A 10,566-nucleotide genomic window follows, 5' to 3' on the forward strand; every position below is an offset into this window, starting at 1 on the left:
CCATAAAGGTTTTAGTATGGAAGAACAATACAAAAAAGTTGTAATGAAACCAATGGAAAATAATATCTTTGTATTTGGAAACACATTTAACAAACCAATCTTCTTAAGCAGCCAACTGTGCACGGACCTTTAATTACTGCAACAGTGCAAACAAATCTCAAAGTGCAACAGCAAGAAACATTTCAAATTCAGCAATTTGGGGTGGAGGTGTGCATAAAGTTCAAAGTGAGTATACGCCTTGCCTCTGGGCTCTTCTTGTCCATGTGGGTTCTGGGGTTGAGTGGCTTGGCTCAAAATTCTCAGGGACACTGTAGGGCTCTAAAGAGGTGGCCTCCCACGTGAAGTGTTCTTGGTGCCCAGAGGTTGGACTGGAGAGGTAAATGGGAGCTGCTGGGAGCCCTGTTGTGGGGATGTGGAGGTTAGGAGTTGCTGCTGGTCCCAGTAGCTAGCATTGTCCAGAGGCTCAAGGACATGTCTGCATCCTAAATTATGGGACTGGAGGACTAGCTGGCCTAGCAGGAGGGTATTCTGGTTCAGGAAAGCGTCCATAAGTTGCCTCTGCATCTCTGTCTTTTTCCATACTCTCCTTTGCCATGGTAATGCTGTCTGTGGCCCCAGCCATGCTTTCCCTGGCCATTGTGTTGCTATCCTGAGCCACTGCCATGAGCTCTTTGGAGCTCTTTCTCTGGTCCTCATGTCCAACATCCACCTCTCAGCAGCTTTGTTTTCCTCTTTGACTCTGCCAAGAGCTCTGAAAACATCTGTCCCCAAGTCTTCCTTTTTCTTCTTTCAGGTTGGCCAGTCTGCCAGCAGTACATAGAGGCTCCGTGCTGGAAGATCTTGCTGTTGCAGATGCTGGGGCTGGGGAAGTAGGGAATAAAAGTTGCTTATTGTTCGTATCACAGACAAGTTGTCGTCTTTTTTTGTTTTTTAAGTGTGTATATATGACTTTACCTCCTTGAGACTCTTTCTATTCTTGGGAGAACCTCAGAGCTGGCAAGTGGTCTGCATTTATGGTGGGTGCTGGGGGCATTTGGATTTCAGCCCACTGTATCTGCCTTCATGCTGTTAAGGGTGAGGAGGGGTGTTTGGAGCTATATTACAGGTTGGGTTTTGCCATTTTTTTTTGTATGCTGGAGGTGCTATGATCACTTGTGGGCAAGCTGGATAGTAATTCCCTCTACATCCCCTTTAGGCTGTCCTCTCTTGATGACATTATGCTGAGGTAGGTGACTAGGAGGCAGAGAATGGCCTTATTCAAAAAGACAAAGGCAGACCAGCAAGATATGCTGTGAAGTTGTTCACCAGGCTGTCGCCCTAAAAGTGCTGCAGGAGTGGAAGGGGCTCTCAAGCTATGCTGGGAGGCATGGGCGTGTGGCTGTTCCTTATTACATATGAAACGAAATCGAACAATTTCTCAGTTCTAAGTTCTGCTATATCTCCCCTGCAGACATGGAAAAAGTGCAGAGAAAAACAGATAAGGTCTTGCAATGATTGTCAGCTACGATGCATGTCACAGGGCCATTGCACCTCAGCGAGGAGCAGTAGTGTCTCTGCCTTGACCAGGTGTGCATTGTGCACTGATACCTGATGCAAACTATGAAAACTAACCAAGTTTCTTTTCCTGTAAGAACTGTCTCAATACACTGTTGAGTTTTGCAGAAATGAATGCTTTTGTCATTTAAATCTACTATGGTGGGTGGGGAGAGGCACAGACTGCACCATGCTGGCAGGTACCATTCTGAAGCATCTTAAGGTGGGGTGAAGTGGAGGCGGGGTCTCCCAGCTCACATCAGCCAACAGTAATAATAATCATTAATAATAAATTGTAAAGATAGGTACGTACATGTTAAAGATCCTTCCAGGAAATCTCTTTGGTCCTGGCCTGGGTTTCTGGCTGTGACTTGGGCACAGCTGAGGCAGGGCAGGAATCAGGATGCGTTGTAGCTGAGCAGGACTGAGGCTGGCTTTCCAAATGACCGTTGTCAGGGTCTTGAGTCACAAAAGATCCTGGGCTTTAGGGGGTAGCTCCTCTCCGGCATCCTCCTGCTCCTCCCCTAATGGGTCAAGCCAGTGGTTCTCAGTGGTGGGGAGTGCAGGCAGCAGGCTGTGAATAATGTCTGAGGGGTTGTACTGTAATTGTGTAGAATCCTGTCCAATTGATCAAAACACTGACAAGTCACATGCTCCCTACCAGATTGTCTCCTTTTATCCCTTGTTTCAATATACTTTATCCTGAGCTGTTTTCTCTTTATCCGGCACTGATCTGCATTCCAGTCTTGACCCCTCGCAGACATCTGTTTTGCAACATCCACAATATGTCCCTATTCCTGTGGCTGGCCATAAGAGCTTTTTCCTGAACCAGTGCTTCTCCCCAGATGGCAGCAAGATCCAGGGTCTCAGCACAGCTCCAAGCAGCTCTGTGAGACATGTTGTGGGGTTTCTGGAGTGCCATCATGGTTGTATACCCAGAATAGTGACACACTGGGATCCAGGAGCAAAGTCTGGCCCTGCACTACCAAAGGGTCATTCTGGAAACTTGACACCAGGATGGAACACAAGTAAATGGCCAGGTTGGTAAAGGTTGAACTACAAAGCACTGTGGGATAGCAGTTAGTAGCATGCAAAAGTGGTGCGCAGCAACTGCGTGCACATGAACAATAGACCAAATTATTTCCATTCAGAGCAAACTTAGTCCACTTTGCAAGAAAACTCCAAAATTAGTGCTCAGTGATGGGTTGCATGGTACATACACAATTGTTTTCAAACTGGATTAACTTTAGTTGTTCTGGTTTAAAACCTTCATGTAGACAAGCCCTTAGTCTTAAGTAACACACAAGAGCTAATTCAAGAAGTGCTAGTTGCTGAGCCACTAAGTAATAGTGACTGCAATATAATTAGATTCAAGGGGCAAGGCAGGTACTTAAAAGTGACAGTAAAAGGAAGATGTCAATAAAATGACATTAGTCCAAAAGCCTTAATGTTAAAAGAAAAGGAAGTAAAATCCTTGAAAGTGGCATGGGTGCTACTTAAACAATATTGGAGACCTAGAAGGCGTTTGTGCCTGTGAGTGAAAAGGGAGTCACGAAGACAAGGAGTAAATCAATATGGTTAGGTTTGAGAGGCTATTTGAGTCAAATGCAAATCCTTCAAACATTTGAAATGTGACCCTGGTTAAACCAATAAACAGGAGCTGTAGACAGTGTTTAAGAAGGAAATTAGAAGGGCTGCAGTGGAATTCAAAGGACAAATAGCTAAAGGTATAAAAGCAAACAACAAGAGATTCTTTAAGGATGGTACTATACTACTATTAAAATGACAGCAGCGGTGGATCTTCAAAGGACCAATGCCTTTCACTGGTATACTCCCTCAAAACAAATAAATCAATAAGGTGAATTAAAATAATTCTTAGCATTTTGTGCCAATCCCACATATACCCAATGAAAAGAAGGCTTTTAGCCTACTTTCAACTACTAATCTTGACAGAATTCAAGCTGGTTAGACCTTAGCATATCATGAGTTTTTCAGGGAGAATGGTGTTAATTATCATTGTAACCAATTTACCAGGTACAGGTGAAAAAATTACTACTTTTTCCCCCAGCTCCCTCCTAAAGCCTTTGTCACGTATAGGTACAACATCTGCTACCCTCTAGTCCTGCGAAACAGAGGCTGTTTTTACTGAGATATTGTATATTTTTGTAAGTGTCTCCAGAACTCTCGATGCACCATCTGGCCTGGTGATTTATTGCTATTTAAATTACCAGTTTGCTCCAGAACCTCATTTTCTGACAATCTCTGATAACACCTCATCTTTCTTAGCAGAAAAGAATGGGTCCAGGGTAAGAATCTCCCTGACATTTTAAGCAGTGAAGACTCATCGTTTAACTTCTCAGCAGTGTCCTTAAGTGTCTTAATTTCTCTCTTGAATTCCTGGGTGATCCAGAAGACCCACTGATTCTTTCATGGGCTTCCTGCTGCTGATAGACTTATAGACAGGCCCTGCCCTGAAGAGTTTATAGGCTAAATAGAACAGATGGACAAAGGATGGGAGAGAGGAAGTATTGCTCTGCCCATTTTATAGATGCGGAACTGAGGCACACTGTGAGATTAAATGACTTGCCCAAGGTCACACAGCAAGTCTGTGGCAAAACTGAGAACTGAACTTAGGTCTTGTGAGGCTTAGTATAGTGTCTTAACCACAGAATGATCCTTCCTTTCTGTTCTATTTCAAACAGTGTGAATCTTATAGGGGGATTTACTTAGCCGAGTGACATGTACCTAATAAAATACATTTTGAGGTTAGTCTCGGGGGATCAGCTAACTTTCTGGCATTCTACAATATACGATTTTAAAAAAATATATAGATGGATACCAAACAATAGAGAAACCGTGGGACTTGGATAGTTTAGGGTGATGATGTGAGATGGAACTTTTTACTGGTTCAAAAAAGTTTATCAGGAAGAGGAAGATATTATAATTTGGTGTCTGTTTCATGGTTGTCTTTCCATAATAGATAAGTGATGTAATATCTGGGTTCTCCTGTTGCTCTATGTGATCGGAGAAGGGCTGGTAGCCCCAAGGGACAAATTAACTATGTTGGTTTGCTCTGTTCTCCTTGTGGTGTGAATTAGTGCACATCACAGAAATCACCCCCACTATTCATCCCCTTGCTGGCAGTCTGAACAGAGAGGCTAGGGACTGAATGAGCAATGGAGCCTGAATTCCCCTCTGACTCTTGGTGTAGTCCCTCCTGGTCCCAGACATGGTGGGAGAAGCTTGTACTGCTGCTGCATGTGTGTCAAGGTTCCTTCCCCACTCTGAACTTTAGGATACAAATGTGGGGACCTGCATGGACACTTCTAAGCTTAATTATTAGCTTAGATCTGGTAACTCTGCCACCATCCAGAAATTTCAGTGTCTGGAGCACTTCTTGTCCCCCGCAAAACCTTCCCCTCCCTGGGCAGCCTTGAGAGGCTTCACCAATTCCCTGGTGAACATAGATCCAAGATCTCTTGGATTTATAGAAACAAGTGAGAAAATAACCATCTCACCTCCTTTTCCCCCCAGATCCCTGTGTGAGTCTCAGATCCTCCCTTGGATCTTTAAACAAGGAACAATTCAATTCCAGTCTTAAAAAAAACGCTTTTATTAAAGAAAACGTAAAACTGCTCTGAAAATCAGGATGGAAAATACTTTACAGGTAATCACTTGTATGGCCGAGGTACTTCCTCGCTCTAGCCTTTTTGAGGTTCAAAGTACAGCCAAACAGAGGTAAATTCTCTCAAGCAAAACGGACATATTACAAGTTGATGAAACAAAAAATAAAAACTAAATCCAACTTGCCTGGCTGTTATTTACAATTTTGAAACATGAGAGACTGATTCAGAAAGATTTGGAGAGCCTGGATTGACATCTGGTCCTTAGTCCCAAGAGCGAACAACCCCCAAAACAAAGAGCACAAACAAAAGACTTCCCCCTACCAAGATTTGAAAGTATCTTGTCGCCTTATTGGTCCTCTGGTCAGGTGTCAGCCAGGTTTACTGAGCTTCTTAACCCTTTACAGGTAAAAGAGGCATTAACCCTTAACTATCTGTTTATGACAATGTGTTTATACCTAGTCTGTGGATAGAGGGTTTCCGTGTCCAGGGGTGACCAATCAGGTACCTTTCAACAGCACTAAACTCAGCTACACAAAAGTGTATGTGCATGCATGTGTGTGTAAAAACCCAGCAGAGAAGCTATTTTGAAAACATTTCAAAGCTAGACTCTGATGTGTTGTGCATGAATGAAAAATTCAATATTCTTTAGCATTTTTACTTAGCATCATAGATGTGCCTGGCACTGTACAGAAAGAATAAAGACCACAACTCTGATTCTGCTTTATACCTTGTATAGCTACTGACACCCCTGCAACTGGGTGTAAGGTGCCATCCCAGGGCAAATGGAGGACTCTGATTTAGTAGCACTTTGCAGAGGTGTCAGTGACTGCCCAAGGTGCAAACCAGAAGGGAATCCAGCCCACACTGGTTGGTTAGTTAGTTCTACTCTCCCACTGATTTTTACCCTGGTGTGACTCTATTCAGTGGAGTCATTCCTGATTTACACAGATGTAAGTGAGAGGAGAATCAAGCTCACAAGCCTTGTTCCAAAGAATTTACAACCTGGATAAGTTACTTGCAAATTGTATTCTGTAGTAAGGGAGGGTCTAAACCTTGCCCTCTCATTCATGAATTCTGAAGACTCCACTGCTTGACTGGATATACCACAGCCTTTGTGTGTGTGCTTTTGGGAATCAATCACAAGCAGACTGGGACTCGGCACACACGTGGCTATTCAGAGAGTGTCCCTGTTCCAGAGTTTGGGTGCTGTCAAGGTCACTCAGGTACTCTCCATTCCAGCACCCTGGGAGACGAGGGCCAGCCCTGCAGGCAAAGCCTTTCCCTCGCACCTCCTGCTCAACACTACTTTAGAGAAGTGGTTGCTATGCAGCCTTGTTTGTTCATGGTACGTAACACTGCCTGCCGTGTGTGTAACCTGTAAGTCAGAGCCTATTATCTTCACACAGAAGAGGGCTGGGTTACAGAGCTGCCATCCATACCCACAACTTTCAAAATCCTAGGGTCTGGAGCTGGGTGGGAGCTGGGATTCACTGTGGGAGGCAGCTGAGTTTTGTAGCTCCCTGAGGGAACAGAAATTTAACAACATGGCAACTAGGCGTCCAAAGTGAAAAAGCAAATCTGTTTGTGAAGGTTAGTGAACTGCCCTGACTCATGCTTTGCTGCTTTTTCTGAGGTGACACTCATGTGGGGGATGGATGGACCATGCTGATGATCTGTTGCATTGTGACCTGGGTGGGTGGGGAAGCTTGCTTGGTGTGAGGGTTCTATTCCCATGAAGTGGCAAGTGCTCAGAAGTGAAAGAGAATTTGAGGGGAAGTTTGGTTGATGATTTTTCCCCATAGCTTATTAATTTAACAGGCAAAATGAGTGTCACAAAAAGTTCTGGTGGGCGAATCCCTTTGATTTAGCTGAGAGAGAGTGAATCTAGGTCACTTTTTAGGAGATGGAGTCCTTAGATGAGCGGAAGATGATCAGAGCTTGAATCGCTTTGCAGCAGAAGAGTAAGGGGAGGACAAGGAAGGGGCAGGAACTACTGTCTGATAAGTCAGGATATTTCATGCAACCTGCTGAGTGAAAACAGGCTCTTTGCAGCTTGGCATAGCTATGGTTCCTGGCAGGAGGAGTCTAGCACTATCCAGAGAGGGGTAGGGAAACTGCCATCTTCCACTCACCCACTGCAGAGTCAGGGCTCTTGACTAAGATTTTTTTCGTTGGTGCTAGGTCATTATTGTGTGCAGGCAAATAGGAGAACTTGCGTCTCGGCTTCTGACCCAACTTGATTTGTGTCTCAGTGGAGCCATGAAGCACCAGCTGCATTTCAGGCATTTGATAGAAGCACACTGCTGTTTTCCCAATAGAACTGAACCAGGCTCAAGCCAAATCCTCCCCCAGACCAGATCCTGGCTGAACTTCAGAGGTATTTGGCTCAAGATCAGGGCTCAGTGTATTTCTGGGACATCTCTGTAAGACAGTATTAAAATCCTACCTGGCCAATAGTATAACTTGCTAGGTTTCAGTAAAAGTAACCTTCATACCCCAATGAAAAGCTGGAGGGTAGTGGAGCAGGGAAGAGGAAGCATTTTGGTTTTCCTCTGAATAAATGGATGATAGAAAATCTAGGTAAGCTTGCAGCTTCGCTGGTATATAGGTGCCCACTCCAAGGCACAAGCTCTGTGTAGGAACTAGCCCAGCTCATGTTCAGCCTTTGTTTACAAATGAGTGTATTATCAAGGAAATAAGGATCTGTGGAAACCAAAACTGGGAAAGCTTCAGCAAGTAGAAGAAGGGAAGAGACTTGCTCAAAACCGGCTTTGTTTCCATTTGAAATCCTGTCAGAGATAGCAAATGAAGAGCCACTCAACCTCTCTAAGGGAGAAGATGCAGGACTCCCTCTGCTCATTATTAGAGATGTTTGCCAGTTACTCTCTCTCTCTCCCTCCCTCCCTCTCCAGAGAGAAATCTTTGCTTCATGTTTCTTTCCTTTCCTTCTTTGATAGTGTGTATGCCCCTTTCCTGCAAACTGCAGCTCTGGGCTAGGCAGCGTTGCTGGGATGATGACAATATTACTCAGTACTTATCTAGAATCTTTCATCCAAGGATCTCAAAGCATTTTGCAAAGGTGGGTGAATACCGTGTCCATTATACAGATGGGGAAACAAGTCGCAGGGATGAAGTGGTTTACCCAAATTCTATGGTCAATGTTATACAGGAGGTCAGACTAGATGTCATAATGGTCCCCTCTGGCCTTAAGATCTATGAATCTAGAAGGCCACAGTGTATCCCGTGGCAGAGTGGGCATTAGAACCTACTTCTGCTGTCTCCCAGCCCTGTGCTCTTAGCCTTGTTGCTTCCTTTGCCTTATCATTTATTAGTTTTGATGCTATGCAGTTTCAAATGACAGTTATTTGAACGTTTTTTTTCCTGCAAAGTCTGTAAGTTGAATTGTTGAAAAGTTCAGCATTTTAAGCATGAGCCTGATCCCTAACTTTTGCCACTGGGCCTTTCCCCTGCAATAGCTCCTGTTGTAAGCTGAGACCGAGTTCAAGAATGACCCTAGGAATGCACAGAGCACACAGGATGCAAGGTTCTGTGCTTTTGGGACTCTAACTTTCCAGGATCCCCATTCTCAGAGTGTGGGACAAAAAAGGCCTACCCCAGCTGTCAAACCTTCCCTATTCCTCACCACCACCCCCAGTGACAAGTGACCAAACTCTCCCTCCATGTTACCTAACCTTCTGTCCTAAGTCCACGTAACAGAGGTTTCTCTGAAGTCCCAGACACCAGACTTTGCACAGGTTCACTTGAGTGTTTAACTTTCTCCTGGAATTTCTAGGAACCTTGGTTCTATCATCACATGAACTGCTGGTACCTGGCTTGGTCTGTGTTGCTGAATTTCAGTGGCCAGCTGGTCACTCAGGTGAAGAAAAGCTACTTTTTTGTCCTCCCCACCCCCTGACCTCCAAACTATTACTGAGTACAGTTTGGTGGCTCTGAAGGATCTGAGCCTGTGTTTTTATTGCTTTCATGTACCTTTTCAGAGGCCAATCAATATGACTAGCCAGGAGTCAGTAAGGATTGCTTGTGTGAGCAAGGCTTGCAGGACCGAAGCCTTAGACTGTAACTTCCTAAGGGAAGGAACTGCCTTCTTTTGTGATTTGTGCACCACTAAGCAGTGTTGGGATGAACAAATCATATAATAGTAAGAAGGGCTACCGCACCTTCCTAATTACAGTAACATGAGGTCTGATACTCTCACTGGTGTAAGTGAGAGGTCTAACTCCATTGGCTGCTGATTTACAAAGGTGTAAGAGAGAGGAGAAACAGGCCCCATGTTTCACACCTGTTAACATATTGTTTGTAATGAGGAATCTCTGTTATGAAACTAAAATCTCTTTCTAACTGAATGAAATCTCTTCAGATCATGGAGATTTCCCACACTTGATTATTGTTTAGGGGAGAAAGCCTTAGGAAGTCACTTGGAGTTATCTTGGATTTACATGAGAGCTTGTGGAAATACATCCTAGAATACTTAAGGGACTGATTGCTGAGATCTCTGAGCCAATATTATCGATTCTCTGAGAACTCATGGAGGATGGGAGAGATAACTGAGGACTGGAAAAGAGCAAATGTAGTACCTACTATAAAAAGTGGAATAAGGACAACCCAGGGAATTATAGACCAGTCAGCTTAACTTTGGTGCCCAGAAAGATAATAGAGCAAATAATCAAACAATCAATTTGTAAGCACCCAGAAGATAATCAGATGATAAGTAACAATAAATATGGAGTTGTCAAGAACAAATCATATCAAACCAAACGAATATCCTTCTTTGACAGGGTAACAAGCCTTGTGGATGGAGGGGAACCAGTAGATGTCATGTATTTTGACTTTAGTAAGACTTTTGATATTATCTCACTTGACCATCTCATAAACAAACTAGAGAAATATAGCCTATTTGAACTTACTATAAGGTGGGTGCACAATTGGCTGAAAAAACATACTCAGAGAGTAGTTATCAATGGTTCACAATCAAACTGGAAAGGCATATTGAGTGGGATGCACAGGGATCTGTCCTGCGTCCAGTTCTATTTAGTAGGAGCATTGCCAGCAGATTGAGGGACGTAATCATTCCCCTCTCTTCGACATTGGTGAGGCCTCACCTGGAGTACTATGTCCAGTTTTGGGCCCCATACTGCAGGAAGGATGTGGCAAAATTGGAAAGAGTCCAGCAGAGGGCAACAAAAATGATTAGGGGGCTGGCTCACATGACTTATGAGGAGAGGCTGAGGGAACTGGGATTGTTTAGTCTACAGAAGAGAAGAATGAGGGGGATTTGATAGCTGCTTTCAACTACCTGAAAGGGGGTTCCAAGGAGGATGGATCTAGACTGTTCTCAGTGGTAGCGGATGACAGAACAAGGAATAATGGTCTGAAGTTGCAGTGGGGG

At 44.1% G+C, this 10,566-nt stretch overlaps 1 protein-coding gene across 1 annotated transcript in view; it reads left to right on the forward strand.

Annotated features, from left to right (window-relative positions):
* Window positions 1–8,120: 8,120 nt before the first annotated feature.
* Window positions 8,121–10,566, forward strand: part of TOGARAM2 (TOG array regulator of axonemal microtubules 2) — a 63,808-nt gene continuing 61,362 nt past the window's right edge. Inside the window, exon 1 of the mRNA XM_032774844.2 lies at window positions 8,121–8,238. The gene's annotated coding sequence lies outside the window, so the exon portion shown is untranslated. The remainder of the gene's footprint in view (window positions 8,239–10,566) is intronic.

Source organism: Chelonoidis abingdonii, chromosome 3 (assembly GCF_003597395.2).
Source record: "Chelonoidis abingdonii isolate Lonesome George chromosome 3, CheloAbing_2.0, whole genome shotgun sequence".
Classification (NCBI taxonomy): domain Eukaryota; kingdom Metazoa; phylum Chordata; order Testudines; family Testudinidae; genus Chelonoidis; species Chelonoidis abingdonii.